This window comes from Cupressus sempervirens, chromosome 6 (genome assembly GCF_028749045.1).
Source record: "Cupressus sempervirens isolate cs-2001-9-10 chromosome 6, ASM2874904v1, whole genome shotgun sequence".
NCBI classification, from domain to species: Eukaryota; Viridiplantae; Streptophyta; class Pinopsida; order Cupressales; family Cupressaceae; genus Cupressus; species Cupressus sempervirens.
This window is the reverse complement of record NC_143123.1, coordinates 73,959,025-73,978,698: the sequence shown is the minus strand read 5'-3', so window position 1 is coordinate 73,978,698 and position 19,674 is coordinate 73,959,025. Positions and strand designations below refer to the sequence as shown.

Below are 19,674 nucleotides of genomic sequence, written 5' to 3'. Positions count from 1 at the left end.
TTTCACCATCAATATACTTTATTTTTCCCCCTTGCTTGGCTATAGCTACACTTCCTGAATCTAGAGCTACTTGACCCTCCAATCCAGTTCCAACAATACACTTCTCAGGTTGAACAAGTGGAAGTGCTTGACGCTGCATATTAGAACCCATTAAAGCACGATTCGCATCATTATGTTCGATAAAAGGAATAAGACAAACTCCAACGGAAAAATATTGGGAAGGGAAAATACTTCTGAAATGAATTTGGTCCCATGCAAAAAATAAAAATTCTTGCTGAAATCGAGCTGCAGTCAATTGTTCCTCTGGAACCCCTTGATTTAATGCCAGAGAATTTCCTATAGCTATCCGATAGTATTCATCTTCTCCCGGTAATAGATAAACCATATGGTCTTTGTTCGATCTCTCAGATAGCCTATAGAATGGACTTTTTAAAGAGCCGTAATGACCAAGCGTTGCATAAATAGATAACGATCCAATAAGCCCAACATTTATTCCTTCGGATGTCGTAATCGAACAAATACATCCATAATGACTAGGATGAATATCCCGTGTACGAAAAGTAGACGTTCGACTTGTCAATCCTCCAGGGCCCAAAGAGCTCACTTTTCGACTATGAACTATTTCTGCCAACGGATTAGTTTGATCCAAAAATTGTGATAAGGGATGTAACCCAAAAAAATTCTGAAAAGTACCCGTTAATGAAATGAAAGTTTCCAATTTAATAAGAGTTATTCTCTTTTTAACATTGATTGATATACCAGGTAATATAGTTTTTTCAACTGCTTCTCTGAAATCATATAGAGCTAATCGTAATTGCTCTTGTAATAAATCTGCTACAGAACGAATATATCAATTTTTTAAGTGATCTATATCATCGAGTGTACCTGCTCCAAATTGCACTTTGATAAGGTAATCCACAGCAGCCAATATATCGTACGGTAATAATAAAATTTCGTTCTCGGATACATCAAGACTTAGTTTTTTATTCAGATTTCGTCGACCCATCTTTCCTAATAAACATTTCGTTCGAAAAAATGTTGTTACTTTTTCATCTATAGACTCAAAATCCAATTCTTCTTCTTCTTCTTCTTCTCCTTCTTCTTCATTTTCGTCACTTATGTAAAGTTTTTTATAAAGTTTTAAAATAGCTTTCCGCTTCCCGCCATACCAAGTATAATACTCCTTCGAATATCGGAAAAACGCTTTAACATTCTTATAGTTAAAAATCTCTTCGAAATTTAGACCCATAGCCAATAAAAAAAGTAAAACAGATATTTTTTTTTTCTTTATACGAATCCATATCTTTTCTTTTTTTTTATTAAGCTTTAATCTTGATCTTCTTCCCCAATCTGAAATTATTGTGCCAATCCAGATAATGTTTTCCGACGGTTTTCGTTTCCAAGTGTAATAAATACCGGGGCTTCTTACTATTTGATTGACCACGACTCTGTAATTTCCATTTATTACAAAAGTTCCTTTAGAATTCATCAAAGGAATATCTCCCAGATATAAAATCTGGTCCTGTATTTCACAAGTTTTCTTAGTTTTCTTAATCAATCTTGCTGGTACATATAATTGACAGTTATATGTAACAGACATATATACAACATCTCTCTCTTTAATGAAAGGTTCTATTAATTTATATTCAGAACCAAAAAGAATAATTTTTATCTTTTTATTTGAGCTTTCAATTTTTGAAAAGTTATTGATTTCTTCTATTAAGCCTTGATTGATAAAACGAAAAAATCCTTCAAGTTGTATTTTACCAAATTGGGGAATTGTCAATATTCCTTTATTTTCTTCTAATCGCATTGAATGTTTGCTATCCTATATTTCTATAGTCAATTTTATATTTCGATATTGTATTCCCCATTAATCTAGACGAATAAATTCGACAAAAAATTGACATGTTTTGTTCACTATATCAAAAAAAGAAAAAAAGAAAAAAAGGAAGCTATTTTCTTTTATTATTAAACAAATGATATATGATGTAAATATTTCTATAGTTGTAAATTCTCTAGTTATTGACAGACAAAAGTGGATTTAGTATACTTAATTGGGTACTCTAAATTCCTATTCTATACTAAAGGCAGGAACTTCAATTCCTAACCGATATTAATAGGTTATAGGTTCCATTTTAATAAGATAATTGAAAACCAATCCCTCTTTTTCCTATTGGAAAAGTCTAAATCCCCTATTAGACCTGGGGACTATAAATTGGTTATATGGCATATCCGAGTGATAAACAAGAATACGTGGAATACCTTACATATCATCTCCGATAAATAAAGCAAAATAGAGTTTTACCTTAGGATAAACTAGATATGGGGATGGTGACATAGCCAAGTGGTAAGGCAGGGGACTGCAAATCCTCGATCCCCAGTTCAAATCTGGGTGTCGCCTTGGTAGTCTAAACAAATACAAAAGTCTCTATTTGTATCCATGTCTTTTGGAGACAACTTGTGTAGCTTCAGGTGCTATTGCTAATATAGCAAATAAAATTGAATTTTATCGTTAATGTCTGATCTGATAGGTAGTTTATAGTAATTAGTTACAATAAAAAATTTTGAGAAGCCTCTACTATCGACTCATCCTTTCAGAATAGGAAGGTAGAAGATTCCCACTTTGCACTATTTTGAATAGTTCCATTATCATCAAGAATCAATAATGATATTATTATTTGTTTTTTTTTTTTTACTTTTTTTTAAGTTTTTAAAAAGAGAGGGATTCGTATGGATATAGTCGGTATCGCTTGGGCTGCTCTAATGGTAGTTTTTACTTTTTCTCTTTCACTCGTAGTATGGGGTAGAAGTGGAATTTAATAGAATTTGAATAGTCCTTCTGTGTTTAATCGTTCTGTTAAAAACAAATAAACAATGATTATTACGATGATTAAATCATTACTATCATTAATTATTTATTTATCTATCGTTAAATTAAATTATCAACGAGATGATTTATAATATCAAATTGATCATGTTAGAAATAAAATTCTACTTCATATTTAGAAAATATGAAGTAGAGTTTTATATAGCGAACCATACTATTTTTCACTATACATCTGTTAAAGCATATGGAGCATTATTGCTCTGTCTTTTCCATATCAATTTTTTGCCTTTACGATATACAATTTTGTATATTACTATGGAATAGTAAACAATGCGTATTCGTATTATCAATATTTATAAAAAATATTATTCAAATCAAAATAACACCTATGTTTTTATTTACATCAATTTTTCCAGAGATATGTAAGAAATTATGTCTAGTTCCCACGAGACAAATTAGAATTTAGATCTACTTATCCAAAATCTGTATATAAGTGGTATAAACGAAAATTTTTTTGTAACTACTTCTTCTCAAAAAAATCTACTGACCGCTATAACTTTTTTATAGTGACGATTTAGACTAATTCTAGATTCTAAGTAATCACTCTAGTTCACTTTGAGGCTTCGTTTGCGCGTAAATGACGATTAGAAAAGCAGTGGGCACTGCAATGAATAATAGAATAGCAATAAATGCAAGGTTATTTACTTCCATGATTGATTTTCGCTTCGTTTTAAAATAACTCGAGATTTGATCTCATAGAGTATCTCTTTTTTTTGTAAAAAAAAAAATTCATTAATGTTTGTCTCAATCAAATATTTCTTTTTTATGTTAATGTCTATTATATATTAGAACAGGATCTATCTATATAGAGATAGATGGTTTTGATAATAGTCAAAAACCAAAAAGGGTCTAGTAAAAAATTGATGAGCAAACAAAAATATGAGAGATGAACGCAGAGCGTAAATCTATACACGGTATTCTTCCTAACACAGATCTATCTTACTACGCCTTTTTTATTTCTCAAGGAAAAAAAGATTGCAGATCTAATAATTCGGCGAATCCACACACAAAATGTGTAAAAAAGATGTCAAATCTATTCTAGTCTACTCTATTTCCCTTTTTTGCTCTTGTTTGGGGTAGGAATCGCTCAAACAATTGTTCAATTTATTGAATCGGGACTGACAGGGCTCGAACCCGCAACTTCCGTCTTGACAGGGCGGTACTCTAACCAATTGAACTACAATCCCACTAGGTACAGTTTATTGACTAAACTGTCATAAAAAAAACTGTGCCGGGTCGTATTTGTAAAACTTTTATCTTTCAAATTTATATATCAAAACTGTTCGTTCCGATTCTTTCTCTATAGTTCCGATTCTTTCTCTATACAGTAGGGTAGGGGATTCAAAAACCAATTACCTTTCTTATCTGATAGATAAATATCTATCTCAATCTATCAAGTTGGTATTGGGCCGAGCTGGATTTGAACCAGCGTAGGCATATTGCCAACGAATTTACAGTCCGTCCCCATTAGCCACTCGGGCATCGACCCAGGGAAAAATGGGAAGTTGATTATAGTACCTAATTAGGTACTATAATGACTTTCCTAGCCTACCTAGTACCCCTAGGGGAAATCGAATCCCCGTTGCCTCCTTGAAAGAGAGATGTCCTAGGCCACTAGACGATAGGGGCCTACTTATTGTTATAATATTCAAATCCCTAGGAATTTGTCAATATAAAAGAATCTTTCTTCATATTTCATTATTTAATATTCTTCTTGTGTTGTCAGGATCGACAATATAACTATATTCAATTAATTTCTATTATTGACCCCATTATTATGGCATCTATCGAATATGTAATAGACTTCTCCATTGGTAATGAAATGGTCAAAAGCCCTTTTAACTCAGGGGTAGAGTAACGCCATGGTAAGGCGTAAGTCATCGGTTCAAGCCCGATAAAGGGCTCTTGCTTGCAATAAAGCCCAGTTGTTATTTTCAACATTTATTTGATTAAGACAAAAAAGATGCAATATACCTTTTTTTGTTATAACGGAATAGAACATGTTAATATAATTGAGCATAACTAACATATAGAATTTTGTTTTTTTTAGATAGAACTTTTTTTCTTATATCTCGCTACTAATAAGACGAGGAATAGTATAAGATTAGGCATAATATACTTCACTTTCGTATTTTTCATTGAAAAATGACTAATTTCAATTAGTACGTATTACTTATAAAACTAAATAAAAATGAGAAGTAAGTGAACCTAACCCATTGACTGATTAATAATATAAGTTATTCTTATATTGAAAATTGAGGTAGATTTTGAAAGTGAACCTTCATGAAATTATTCAAATACTCTCATATTTGGTTGTTAATTGGATATTCTGTCGAATGATTTTTTTCTTTCAAAAAAAAAAAACGAAAAATGGATATGTAAGTCTGAATTCTAGATGGAAGTATTTTCCTTTTATCTTTAAAAGCATAATTCGATTATGATGTACCAAACATTCTTACTATGTTTGTACAAGACATTTTATTTTGGTCATTCTACCAGTGGAAAATAGATTGGAATTGAGATAAAAAAAAAGATAAGAAAAAAAGAAAATAGAAACAACTTCGAATTATCATGCATTTACTATATATAAGTAATTCGGTTTCAATATAAAATCCGTGCCAATAAGGAATCTTCGAAACCCGATTTATTGAAAGGGATGATGGATGAAAAATTGTCCATAAATATTTCAATATAAAACAGTGTATACCCTTTGATTCTATCGAATAGGGTGTTCGGAAAAGGTTTAAATAGTTAAATAGGAGGATTACTATGACTATAGCCCTTGGAAAGTCTTCCAAAGAGGAACAAACTTTATTTGATATTATGGATGACTGGCTACGCAAAGACCGTTTTGTTTTTGTGGGTTGGTCCGGTTTATTGCTTTTTCCTTGTGCTTATTTTGCACTAGGCGGATGGTTCACGGGCACAACTTTTGTGACTTCGTGGTATACTCACGGGTTGGCCAGTTCCTATTTGGAAGGTTGTAATTTTTTAACTGCTGTAGTTTCTACGCCTGCTAATAGTTTGGCACATTCTTTGCTACTATTATGGGGTCCTGAAGCACAAGGAGATTTTACTCGTTGGTGTCAATTAGGTGGTCTATGGACTTTCGTTGCTCTTCATGGTGCTTTTGGTCTAATAGGCTTTATGTTACGCCAATTTGAACTTGCTCGATCTGTGCAATTACGACCTTATAATGCAATTGCGTTCTCTGCTCTGATTGTTGTTTTTGTTTCCGTATTCTTGATCTATCCATTAGGTCAGTCTGGTTGGTTTTTTGCACCTAGTTTTGGCGTAGCAGCTATTTTCCGATTTATCCCTTTTTTTCAAGGTTTTCATAATTGGACCTTGAATCCATTTCATATGATGGGAGTTGCCGGAGTATTGGGTGCTGCTCTTCTATGTGCTATTCACGGTGCTACCGTAGAAAATACTTTATTTGAAGACGGTGATGGTGTAAATACATTTCGTGCTTTTAACCCAACTCAAGCCGAAGAGACTTATTCTATGGTCACTGCGAACCGTTTCTGGTCCCAAATTTTTGGGGTTGCTTTTTCCAATAAACGTTGGTTACATTTCTTCATGTTATTTGTGCCGGTGACCGGTTTATGGATGAGTGCCATTAGAGTAGTTGGCCTAGCTCTAAACTTACGTGCTTATGATTTTGTTTCCCAGGAGATTCGTGCAGCAGAAGATCCTGAATTTGAGACTTTTTATACAGAAAATATTCTTTTGAACGAAGGTATTCATGCTTGGATGGCAGCTCAGGATCAGCCTCATGAAAATCTTATATTCCCTGAGGAGGTTCTACCCCGTGGAAACGCTCTTTAATGGAACTCTAACTTTAGCTGGTCGTGACCAAGAAACCACTGGTTTCACTTGGTGGGCTGGTAATGCTCGACTTATTAATTTGTCAGGCAAATTACTTGGAGCTCATGTGGCTCATGCCGGATTAATTGTATTCTGGGCTGGGGCAATGAATTTATTTGAGGTGGCTCATTTTGTACCAGAAAAACCTATGTATGAACAAGGATTGATTTTACTTCCCCATCTAGCTACTCTAGGATGGGGAGTCGGTCCTGGTGGGGAAATTGTGGACACTTTTCCCTATTTTGTATCCGGGGTACTTCACTTAATTTCTTCTGCAGTTTTAGGCTTCGGTGGTATTTATCACGCACTAATTGGACCCGAAACTTTAGAAGAATCTTTTCCATTTTTTGGTTATGTATGGAAAGATAGGAACAAAATGACCACAATTTTAGGTATTCACCTAATCTTGCTAGGTGTTGGTGCTTTTCTCCTAGTGTTTAAGGCTTTGTATTTTGGTGGCATATATGATACCTGGGCTCCCGGCGGTGGAGATATAAGAAAAATTACGAACCTTACGCTTAATCCAAGTACTATATTTGGTTATTTACTAAAATCCCCTTTTGGAGGGGAGGGATGGATTGTTAGTGTGGACAATCTAGAAGATCTAATTGGAGGACATGTGTGGTTAGGTTCCATTTGTATCTTCGATGGTATCTGGCACATCTTAACAAAACCTTTTGCGTGGGCTCGCCGTGCGTTTGTATGGTCCAGAGAAGCTTACTTATCTTATAGTTTGGCAGCTCTCTCTGTCTTTGGTTTCATTGCTTGTTGTTTTGTTTGGTTTAACAATACAGCTTATCCCAATGAATTCTATGGACCTACCGGCCCAGAGGCCTCTCAAGCACAAGCATTTACTTTTCTAGTTAGAGACCAGCGTCTTGGAGCTAGTGTGGGGTCTGCCCAAGGGCCCACTAGTTTAGGTAAATATCTTATGCGTTCTCCTACTGGAGAAATTATTTTTGGAGGGGAAACGATGCATTTTTGGGATCTTCGTGCTCCCTGGTTGGAACCTTTAAGAGGTCCTAATGGTTTGGACCTGAGTAAGCTGAAAAAAGACATACAACCTTGGCAAGAACGACGTTCAGCAGAATATATGACTCATGCTCCTTTAGGTTCTTTAAATTCTGTGGGTGGTGTAGCTACCGAAATTAATGCGGTCAATTATGTCTCACCTCGAAGTTGGTTAGCCACTTCTCATTTTGTTCTAGGATTTTTCTTTTTCGTAGGTCATTTGTGGCATGCAGGAAGAGCTCGTGCAGCTGCAGCAGGATTTGAGAAAGGAATTGATCGTGATTTTGAACCTGTTCTTTCCATGACCCCTCTTAATTAAACCAGAGATAAAACTATAAAAAACCAGAGATAAAACTATAAATATCTAATTTATTTTTAGATATTAGAAGGATAGTTATATCCTTTGCCATTATTCTTCCAACTGAATCCTTGTTGCTCGGCTATACTATATATAGCCGAGCATTTTTTTTGTACTGAACTAAGTTCTATCTAGGATTTTTTTTTTTTTTTCATAAGCTAGGTTAAATTGTTCGATCAACAAAAGGAGAGAGAGGGATTCGAACCCTTGATAGTTTTTAACTATACCGGTTTTCAAGACCAGAGCCATCAACCACTCGGCCATCTCTCCCCAATGAGCATAACTCATTTTATCCCGACAGATAATATCTGTCTATAGGGCTAATAGTTATATATATATATATAACTATTATGATGATAAAAATAAAATTTTCTTATTCTTTCTTTATACTCGAAATTCTAAAATTTTGATTCATTTATGATCAAATAAAAATCCGTAGTGCATTTTAATTAAAAAGACTGGATAGGGATCGAATGGTATAGCCTTTTGAATCTGTTGGAAGCTTTTAAGATTACAATCATGACTATTGCATTCCAATCGTCTGTGTTTGCATTAATTGCGATTTCAATTCTACTAGTAATTGGTGTACCTGTCGCACTTTCCTCTCCTAATGGCTGGTCAAGTCAAAAAAATGTACTATTTTCAGGTGTATCATTATGGATTGGATTAGTCTTTTTAGTAGGTATTCTAAATTCTTTCATATCTTAAGATATATTGATCTTTTTATCCTTCCTCCCCCTGGGCCTAAATTAATTCACAAAGGAATTTAATTTATGAGAAATAAAAAAACCAGAAATAAAAAAACCAGGTAATGAAAGTGCTCAAGGGAGAGGTTATTTATTAATATGATTTATAATTGATCAATAAATCTATTGAAATAGAAAAATTGACCTCCATAGAATGGTAATATATGGGTATTAATATATACCCATATAACGAGTCAAATGCGGGTATGGTTGAATGGTAGAATTTCTCCTTGCCAAGGAGAAGATGCGGGTTCGATTCCCGCTACCCGCCTATCTGTAGAATAGAAAGTTATCGTATTGGTTTAGTCGTATTTGTATCGTATTTATCACATACAGCCAAGATATATGAAATTTATTGTGTCTTTGCGGAGACGGGATTTGAACCCATGACTTCAAGGTTATGAGCCTTGCGAGCTACCAAACTGCTCTACTCCGCGTTATCCCTTCATATTAACCTTTCTTATAATACCATTATAATGGGTACATCGAGCAATCCCTTGGGTATTCTATTTTCCCTCCCTTATATAGGGAGGGACTTTTCTATCGTAACAATAACTTTATTTCTATCATAACAATAACTTTAAATAATTCTTTTCTTTACCCTACCAACTCGATTTTGTTACCCCAGCCAACAAACATGCGTGAGCCATTTCACGGATTATATATCTGGATAATTCAAAGTCTCTATAAATGGCTCTCGGTCTTCCAGTCTTCAAACAACGTCGGCGAAGACGTGTAGGTGCACTATTACGCGGTAGAGATTGTAATTTTCTATAAATTTCCAATTTTTCATCCAGTGATGAGACTTCGCTCATCTCTTTTTTCAAAGATTGGCGAAGCAAATTATATTTCCTTTCCAATCTTTGTTTCTTTTTCTCTCTTTGAATGAGACTTTTTCTTGCCATAATGATTCAGCTACTTTATATAAAGAATATAGATCAAATTTGAGATGGAGAAGTATTACGTGGATTACTCCTTCTTTTTATACACAGATGATTATACACAGAGATTGGATTTAAAAATCTAAAAACGGTGTATAAAAAGAATTAACCGAATTTACCTAATGTAGAGGCGATTAAGAAAGCTGCATAGGTGAATATATAGCCTACAGAAAAGTGAGCTAATCCAACTAATCGTGCTTGAACAATGGAAAGAGCTACCGGCTTATCTCTCCATCGAACTAAATTAGCCAGAGGTGTGCGTTCATGAGCCCATGCAAGAGTTTCAATCAGTTCTTGCCAATATCCACGCCAAGAAATAAGAAACATAAATCCAGTAGCCCAAACAAGATGTCCAAATAAGAACATCCACGCCCAAACAGATAAACTGTTCATACCAAAAGGATTGTATCCATTAATTAGTTGTGAAGAATTTAACCAAAGATAATCTCTTAACCACCCCATTAAATAAGTGGAAGACTCATTAAATTGAGCTACATTTCCCTGCCATAAGGTTATATGTTTCCAATGCCAATAGAAAGTAACCCATCCAATGGTATTCAACATCCAGAAAACTGCTAAATAAAAAGCATCCCAGGCCGAAATATCGCAAGTACCGCCCCGTCCCGGACCATCGCAAGGAAAACTATAACCAAAATCTTTCTTATCGGGCATTAGCTTAGAACCGCGCGCATCTAAAGCACCTTTTACTAAAATCAATGTAGTCGTATGCAAACCTAGAGCAATAGCATGATGAACCAAAAAGTCTCCGGGACCAATTGTTAAGAAGAGTGAATTTTTATTATCGTTAATAGCATTCAACCAACCGGGTAACCATAAGCTTTTTCCGGCATTGAATGCTGGATCATTTGCTAAAGATAAGAGCACATCAAAGCCATATAAGGCCTTACCATGAGCAGATTGTATCCATTGAGCAAATATAGGCTCAATCAAGATTTGCTTTTCTGGAGTACCAAAAGCGAGCATAACATCGTTATGAACATAAAGTCCCAAGGTATGAAAACCTAGGAATAAACTAACCCAACTCAAATGAGATATTATGGCTTCCTTATGCTCCAACATTCTCACCAATACATTATCCTTATTTTGTTCTGGATTATAATCTCTAATGAGAAATATAGCTCCATGAGCAAATGCCCCCGTCATAATGAATCCGGCAATGTATTGATGATGAGTATATAAAGCAGCTTGAGTAGTAAAATCTTGTGCTATGAATGCATAGGCAGGCAAAGAATACATGTGTTGAGCTACTAAAGAAGTAACAACTCCCAAAGAAGCTAGAGCAAGACCTAATTGAAAGTGAAGAGAGTTATTGATTGTGTTGTAAAGACCCTTATGCCCGCGTCCTAATAAGCCTCCCGGAGGAACATGTGCTTCTAAAATATCTTTTATGCTGTGTCCAATCCCAAAGTTGGTTCTATACATATGACCAGCAATGAAAAACACAAATGCAATAGCTAAATGATGATGCGCGATATCAGTTAGCCACAAACTTTGAGTTTGTGGATGGAATCCCCCGAGAAGAGTTAGAATAGCAGTTCCCGCCCCTTTAGCGGTACCAAATAAATGACTGCTGGAATCAGGATTTTGAGCATAAAGATTCCACTGACCTGTAAAAAGTGGTTCCAACCCTTGGGGATGTGGTACTACATCTAAAAAATTATCCCACCTTATGTGCTCTCCTCTTGATTCAGGAATAGCCACATGAACTAAATGCCCCGTCCAAGCCAAAGAACTGACTCCGAAGAGCCCTGATAAATGATGATTTAGACGAGATTCGGCATTTTTAAACCATGAAACACTTGGTTTCCATTGAGGTTGTAGATGCAACCAACCCGCTGTTAAAAAGAGAGCAGAAAGAAATAGCAAGAAAAGAGCTCCAATATAAAGATCTTCATTAGTGCGTAAACCAATTGTATACCACCACTGATAAACACCGGAATAAGCAATATTTACTGGACCGGGAGCACCTCCTCGGGTAAAGGCTTCTACGGCCGATTGACCAAAATGAGGATCCCAAATTGCATGAGCAATAGGTCTTATATGTAAGGGGTCGTGGACCCATGCTTCGAAATTGCCTTGCCAAGCTACGTGGAACAAATTACCAGAGGTCCACAGAAAGATTATAGCTAACTGACCAAAGTGAGAAGCAAAAATCTTTTGATAAAGGCGCTCTTCGGTAATATCATCATGACTCTCAAAGTCATGTGCAGTAGCAATACCAAACCAAATACGACGAGTAGTTGGGTCCTGGGCCAAGCCTTGGCTGAACTTTGGAAATCTTGATGCCATAATGCTTTATCCTCCTAGCCATTATCCTACTGCAATAATTCTTGCTAGGAAGAACGCCCATGTTGTGGCAATTCCACCCAGAAGGTAATGAGCTACTCCTACAGCGCGTCCTTGAACAATACTCAAGGCTCTTGGCTGGATAGCAGGAGCAACTTTTAATTTATTATGGGCCCAAACAATAGATTCAATAAGTTCTTGCCAATATCCACGGCCACTAAATAGGAACATTAAACTAAAGGCCCAAACGAAATGAGCACCTAAGAATAAAAGACCATATGCAGATAATGAAGAACCGTAAGATTGGATTACTTGAGAAGCTTGTGCCCATAGAAAGTCACGGAGCCACCCGTTAATTGTAACGGAACTCTGCACAAAGTTTCCTCCTGTAATATGAGTTACCACTCCCTGATCACTTATACTACCCCAAACATCGGACTGCATTTTCCAACTAAAATGAAATATTACTACCGAAATTGCATTGTACATCCAGAATAACCCTAAGAAGACATGATCCCAGGCAGATACTTGGCATGTTCCTCCTCTACCAGGCCCATCGCAAGGAAAACGAAAACCAAGATTCACTTTATCGGGTATTAAACGAGAACTACGAGCAAATAAAACACCTTTAAGTAATATTAATACAGTCACATGGATAGTAAATGCATGAATATGGTGCACTAAAAAATCCGCAGTTCCTAATGGAATAGGCAACAAGGCCACTTTGGCACCTACTGCTATCAAATCACCACCTCCCCAGGTTAAGCTGGTACTTGCTGTTGCATCAGGAGCTGTCAAACTGGGTGCTAAAGCATGAGTGTTTTGTATCCATTGAGCAAAGATAGGTTGTAATTGGATAGCAGTATCTGAAAACATATCTTTAGGACGTCCTAAAGCACTCATAGTATCATTATGAATATATAGACCAAAACTATGGAAACCTAAGAAAATACATACCCAGTTGAGGTGTGATACAATTGCATCACGATGTCTCAGAACACGGTCTAAAAGATTGTTGTACTGAGTAGTCGGATCATAGTCTCTTACCATAAAAATAGCTGCATGTGCAGCAGCGCCAACTATGAGAAATCCACCAATCCACATATGGTGCGTGAACAGAGATAGTTGGGTACCATAGTCAGTAGCTAGATATGGATAGGGAGGCATAGAATACATATGATGAGCTACGACAATAGTTAAAGATCCTAACATAGCTAGGTTAAGAGCTAATTGAGCATGCCATGAAGTAGTTAAGATCTCGTAAAGACCTCTATGTCCTTCCCCTGTAAATGGACCTTTATGAGCCTCCAAAATATCCTTGAGGTTATGGCCAATAACCCAATTGGTTTTATACATATGACCAGCGATTAGAAAAAGAACTGCAATAGCCAAATGGTGGTGTGCAGTATCGGTCAGCCACAGACCCCCCGTTACTGGGTTGAGCCCTCCACGAAAAGTCAAAAAGTCTAAATATTTTGACCAATTCAGAGTGAAAAATGGGGTCAATCCCTCAGCGAAACTGGGATAAAGTTGAGCTAAAAGCTCACGATTGAAAATAAATTCATGAGGAAGCGGTATCTCTTTAGGGTCCACTCCAGCATCTAAGAGTTGATTAATAGGTAAAGAAACGTGTATTTGGTGTCCTGCCCAAGATAGAGAGCCAAGTCCTAGTAACCCTGCTAAATGGTGGTTCAACATGGATTCTACATCTTGGAACCAAGCCAATTTTGGAGCAGCTTTGTGATAATGGAACCAACCAGCAAAAAGCATTAACGCTGCAAAGATCAATGCACCGATTGCGGTGCAGTAAAGTTGCAATTCACTAGTTATTCCGGATGCTCGCCAAATTTGGAAGAACCCAGAGGTGATTTGTATTCCTCGAAAACCTCCACCCACATCTCCATTCAAAATTTCTTGGCCTACTATCGGCCAAACTACCTGAGCACTGGGTTTAATGTGAGTAGGATCGCCTAACCATGCTTCATAATTGGAGAAACGAGCACCGTGAAAGTACATCCCACTTAGCCAAATAAATATGATGGCTAATTGACCAAAATGAGCACTAAATACTTTGCGAGAGATCTCTTCCAAATCATTGGTATGGCTATCAAAATCATGAGCATCAGCATGTAGGTTCCAGATCCAGGTGGTAGTATTGGGTCCCTTAGCTAGTGTCTTTGAGAAATGACCAGGTTTAGCCCATTTTTCAAATGAGGTTTTAACAGGATCCCTCTCCACTATGATCTTTACTTCTTTCGGTGAACGAATGGTCATTGAGTTCTCCTCTTTCCAGACGAGACATGAGAAAAAACCCGCCAAATTAAAAAATAAAAAGAAAAATGACTATATATTCTAAACTCGTCCCTCTCTTTATTTCCCAGTTTAGAACTGGAGCGACTATGATACGGAAGTCCATTTGAGGCAGATGTTCAAATTTATTATGACATATCCGATAGGTGCTTAATGGACCGTTACGAGATATAAAACTTTCTCGCCCAGTGGTAAGATATATAAATATGATACAATCATTATTTTCATATCCAGATTTATTTATCCATATCTCTGGACCCATATGTTATATTAATAAATCTTTCATAAATTCTATTTATGGACGATATTGACTCATATTAAAAGGATTTTTTTAACAATCCATAGATTGTATTCTTTGTTCTATTTTATATTTTTTCATAATGATTATGCAATAAGAGAAGCTAATTCGTTCGAATAGCATGGTAAATTTCATCATCTTGACTATAGGAATCGAGAGATTTTCATTCTCGAAAACGTCCTGTAATCTTTAACCGATTTTGTGCTTCAATATAATTGCTTGGAGCAAGTGCTATAGCTTGCTTCCAATATTCAGCAGCTTGATCAAACCAAGCTTCCGCAATTTCAGGATCTCCCTGTTGAATGGCCTGTTCTCCTCGGTCGGGATAGAGTAACTTCTAAAATTTTTCTTCCCTTAGAACCATACTTGAGAGTTTCCTACCTCATATGGCTCAATTAACTATTCTTTAGTCCTTGTACCCAAACTTCCAAAATAGGGTAGGTAAATACGTTCAGCTTAATCGAAAGAACAGAATGGGTCAATGACATGAGTTTCAAACTTCACTTTCGATAAATGATTAGGTTTTCTCTTTTCTCCCACCGTAAAAAGATGAAGTATTAGAAATAAAGAGGTCTACTTCAGATTATCCAGATAAAAATCTTTTTAAGAGGTAACTATCTATGTTCTATATAGAAATTTTTGAAGTAATACTTTCCTACCAAGAAAGTATTACTTCACGTCTTTAGGATCTGATGCTACACCGCTGCTCAATAACCTAGTAAATCAACTCTACTACATAAATAGATTCCTTATTTTTGCCCATGAGCAGATTTGATCGTATCAGCCCGAACTTTCAATAATTGATCTTTATGGTGCTTTCTCCATCAATTGAATTGATTTTATTTTATCCATGGACTATCCAGGCTATATTTACCCATTCATATTTGGGCTCCTATGAGGGGTATTCTTTTGACTACAGCTGATAAAAAACTGTTGTTTTGGACGGTGCATATGTAGAAAGCCTCTTTTTTTTTCGTACTAAACGAATTCATTCTATAGTACAGATAGCTGCACGTAATGACAGATCAAGGCCGTGTTATTAAGAGCTTGTGGTAAAGACGGGTTTCGTTCTAATGCCTGGAAATAATATTCTAAAGCCTTAGTATGTTCCCCATTACTTGTGTGGATAAGACCTATATTATACAATATATAACTTCGGTCATAGGGGTCAATTTCCGGTCGCATGGCTTCATAATAATTTTGTAAAGCTTTCGCATATTCCCCTTCGGATTGAGCTGACATTCGTTACGGTCGTTCATTCAATTGAAATGATCTCCACTTCAAAACCGTACATGAGAATTTCACCTCATACGGCTCCTCCTTTTTTTACAGAATAAGTACAGAATAAGGAAAGTAATCAATTCAATTGACAAGAAAAAAGATTTTCCTTATGATTATGAATTAGCAGGAACTAGTGTATTTCCAATGAATCTCTAGCTATCCTTCTTGCAAAGATTTTTTTATTATTTAGAATCAATAATAAAGTATTTTAGCTTAGCACTACAAACATAACCTCTAACAATTTCTTTGTCCTTAACGCATTGTATTTTATGGGAATTATTCACTCCAACAGTCTCCGATGGTTCTAGCGGTATCCGAAATACAAACGAGATGGATGTTTGTTGCCTCAACCATTCTAACTAACCCTTAATAAAAATAAAAATAAAAAATGTATTCTATATTCTTATTTTATTTATTATAACGAAGCATTTGTGTTGTCGATTTTAACGCGTAGTGCTTTTTCCCTTATGCACACCTATCATATAGATTTGACCATTAACATCTATGTAATAGATATAACCTTTCGCTTAATACTAGAATCTCAGAAGATCAAAGCATCTAAGGTTGCATAAATCGGGGATACACGACAGAAAGAATTGTTCTATTTAGAAAACTCACCTTCACTAAACGTCAGTTTTCACTTTTAATAAATAGAATATAAAAAAAAGTAGAAAGAAAAAAAATCAAATCACACCATCTCTGTAATAGGTAAATGCCTTTTTCTCCCCTGAGGCCATTGGGATTATCTGCAATAATATATCCGCTACAATTGTGAAAGTCTTGTCGATAAAATTGTCATTTCTCTGAGATCTAGGCATAGTCAATTTATAAATTTTATAATTTCTTTCATTCCCCATACGAAAATGATTCCATGAACAAAATTATTTGCCAATGCACAATAGCATAATAAATTTTCTTACGATCGCAAATATGTAAACTGAATAAAGAAAAATTGGGAATATTTGAAAGAGTTTATTCAAATTGATAGCAATCAATAAAAAAAATTTGAGAAAATGTTTATGTTTCACGCTCGGTTACTCACGACCCCAATGATCAAACGAGTAAGTAAACGGCAAATTGGCATAAAATGAAAAAATGATGATTGATTGTGTTTGTGCATACTTATTATATAAGTATAGAATCTATTGAACATATCATTATGATAGAATTTGTGTCATTATGGTACAATTTGTACCATTAATTTGACTTACCGACCGAAGAATTATTAAGAATAATTATAGGAAATTATTCAATTATTCTATAATAATTATAGAATATAATAATTATAGAATCTATCAATAGATCTGGCTTAATTTCACAATTGGATCGGGCAATTAAAACTCTAATATTCTAAAAGAATAATATTAGATTGATGAAAGAAAATAATATCTTGAAATAAGAAGAAAAGCAACTTTGGTAAAATACTCTTTCTTCTGTCTGTCTTTATTCAAAAATACTTGACTTATGCAAAAGTCAGTTATCTCATTTTTGGGCATGAATTAGAAAAAAACTTGTTGTTTTCATTTTGTCAACAAATAAAGGTGTAGGAAAGATGGCTGAGCGGTTCAAGGCGTAGCATTGGAACTGCTATGTAGGCTTCTGTTTATCGGGGGTTCGAATCCCTCTCTTTCCGTATATTTGTATTCTTTTTTGCATCGTTTTATCATTAATCTAAACCCGATAGGATGGTTTCATTTTCCCACAATCTCCTTCCATTTCGGGGTAGAGAAAAAAATATTGAAAAAAAAAATAAATATTGAATTGAATAACAATGACATTGTTATGTAACATACAAAGGAACAGATGTGCAGAAATCCTTTCTTTTCATTCCCTTAAAACTGGGAATAATTTAAACTCGACGGGAATAGTATTCTACGACCAATAATTCATTAATCTTCAAACCGATACACTTATTATCTATTATTTTTTTGACTAATCCACTATACTGTGACTTTTGTTTAATCCGATTTAAATGGGGGGGCACCCTCATTTTATCCTTTTGAAAAATCTCTATATTTTTCTTCACTATATTTCTCAATCCTTGTTTCTCTTTTATAGAAATTAAATCTTGGGGTTTGCAATGATAACTTGGTATATCTACTATACGACCATTGACCAGGATATGCCTATGGTTGACTAATTGTCTGGCTTCAGGAATAGTAAGCGCCATACCCAATCGAAAAAGGATATTATCCAAGCGCATTTCCAGTAATTGTAATAGAACCTGACCTGTTGATCCCTTGGCTCTTCTAGCAATACGAACATATTGAAGTAATTGGCGCTCTGGAAGTCCATAATGAAAACGTAATCTTTGTTTTTCTTTTAGACGGACAGGATATTGAGAAGATTTAAGAGGTTTAGAATGTTTTTTTTTAATAGGCTTTTGAATTCTGTTGGGTGTTTTCTTACTTAGTCCTGGTAAAGTTTTGAGACGACTTATTATTTTTAAACGAGGTCCGCGATAACGGGACATAAAAAACTCCTTATTTCAAGAAATGACATAGACATAAATTAATGTTGGAAAGAGGAATAATATAAACAGCACGAATATTGGAATGATTTTATATACAGAGAGAGAAACAAATTATCTTCAATTTGAAAATAAAAATATTGTAGAGAGAAAAAAAAGATATGTTTCAATCATTGATTTCGTTTCTAGTTGAAACGAATCATGCCACGACAGACCCGACGGGCCGACGATACGAAAAGTAAGAGCCTTTTCCTTATTTCATAGATTTTAACGATCTATGGTTGATAATGGTAAGAAGTGGAAAGAATAAAAACAAGCCAGCTATCGGGATCGAACCGATGACCATCGCATTACAAGTGCGACGCTCTCACCTCTGAGCTAAGCAGGCTCATATGCATGCAGTATGTAGTCACATGCTTATTGGCTGAAAAGATCTCTTCGAAATCGCTAGAATTATACATAGCGAATCGAATTATAATAATGCAATTCAGATTCAAAACATTGCGTCAATTTATCTTAATGGATTATTATAAAACAATAATGGGGCGTGGCCAAGCGGTAAGGCAGCAGGTTTTGGTCCTGTTATTTCGAAGGTTCGAATCCTTCCGTCCCAGGTGGAACAGTATTATTGAATTGAAAAAAAAAAGACTTATAGAAGGAAAAGATGATTTCGATAAGATTCTAAATAGAGAAAGGGATATTTTTGCGGTGTAGGATGGGACGATAACAACATTGCATCAAAAATGCAGAAAGAATATAATGCTCATGCAAATGAAATAATTGATGGGATGCAATTATTGTTTTATGATTTTTTTCTACAAGAAGGGGATATGGCGAAATCGGTAGACGCTACGGACTTAAATTTTTTGAGCCTTGGTATGGAAACTTACCAAGCGATAGCATCCAAATCCAGGGAACCCTGGGATATTTTGAATGGGCAATCCTGAGCCAAATCCGATTTCTAGAGACAATAGTTTCCTTTCCGAGAACGGGATAGGTGCAGAGACTCAACGGAAGCTATTCTAACAAATCAACATAATTTGGATTGGATACAATCCATTTTTGGAAGTCATAATTGTACGAGAATTTGAAACTCTATAAATATTTGATAATTATCCCCACTATAATCATTGTCCTCACCAATATGATAGATATGATCACATCTATCATCATTGCTATAACGCATTTTACG

The 19,674-nt window shown here is 35.3% G+C and overlaps 7 non-coding genes across 7 annotated transcripts; 5 read left to right on the top strand and 2 right to left on the bottom strand.

The window, feature by feature from the left end:
- Window positions 1-2,333: 2,333 nt before the first annotated feature.
- TRNAC-GCA (transfer RNA cysteine (anticodon GCA)) lies at window positions 2,334-2,404 on the top strand. The gene has a single exon. It is a non-coding gene; the product is annotated as a tRNA-Cys (tRNA).
- A 1,891-nt stretch (window positions 2,405-4,295) lies between these two features.
- TRNAY-GUA (transfer RNA tyrosine (anticodon GUA)) lies at window positions 4,296-4,379 on the bottom strand. The gene has a single exon. It is a non-coding gene; the product is annotated as a tRNA-Tyr (tRNA).
- A 343-nt stretch (window positions 4,380-4,722) lies between these two features.
- On the top strand, window positions 4,723-4,794 carry TRNAT-GGU (transfer RNA threonine (anticodon GGU)). Its single transcript has one exon. It is a non-coding gene; the product is annotated as a tRNA-Thr (tRNA).
- Window positions 4,795-9,075: 4,281 nt separating this feature from the next.
- On the top strand, window positions 9,076-9,146 carry TRNAG-GCC (transfer RNA glycine (anticodon GCC)). Its single transcript has one exon. It is a non-coding gene; the product is annotated as a tRNA-Gly (tRNA).
- Window positions 9,147-17,558: 8,412 nt separating this feature from the next.
- TRNAS-GGA (transfer RNA serine (anticodon GGA)) lies at window positions 17,559-17,645 on the top strand. Its single transcript has one exon. It is a non-coding gene; the product is annotated as a tRNA-Ser (tRNA).
- A 1,152-nt stretch (window positions 17,646-18,797) lies between these two features.
- On the bottom strand, window positions 18,798-18,870 carry TRNAT-UGU (transfer RNA threonine (anticodon UGU)). Its single transcript has one exon. It is a non-coding gene; the product is annotated as a tRNA-Thr (tRNA).
- Window positions 18,871-19,023: 153 nt separating this feature from the next.
- TRNAQ-UUG (transfer RNA glutamine (anticodon UUG)) lies at window positions 19,024-19,096 on the top strand. Its single transcript has one exon. It is a non-coding gene; the product is annotated as a tRNA-Gln (tRNA).
- Window positions 19,097-19,674: the final 578 nt, after the last annotated feature.